This window comes from Meles meles, unplaced genomic scaffold, assembly GCF_922984935.1.
Source record: "Meles meles unplaced genomic scaffold, mMelMel3.1 paternal haplotype, whole genome shotgun sequence".
Classification (NCBI taxonomy): Eukaryota; Metazoa; Chordata; class Mammalia; order Carnivora; family Mustelidae; genus Meles; species Meles meles.
In genome coordinates this window covers 7,501-7,728 of record NW_025721573.1, presented here as the reverse complement: position 1 = coordinate 7,728, position 228 = coordinate 7,501, and positions in this window count along the sequence as shown.

Sequence of the window (228 nt, the reverse complement as noted above, 5' to 3'; positions counted from 1 at the left end):
GTAGAAGAGGCAAAGGCGGTCCCCTCGTGGGGCTCTGGCCGCGGGTGCTCAGGATTGTCCTGGGCCTGTCCCTTGCCGCAGACCCACCCCCGCCCCCTCCCAGGCCCTGGAGGCCTTTGGGACGGCGTTTCCTTGGGCGGAGCCCGGTCAGGGGGACGAATGGGTGGGGGCGATGCGCCCTCGGTGAGAAAGCCTTCTCTAGCGATCCGAGAGGGTGCCTTGGGGTAC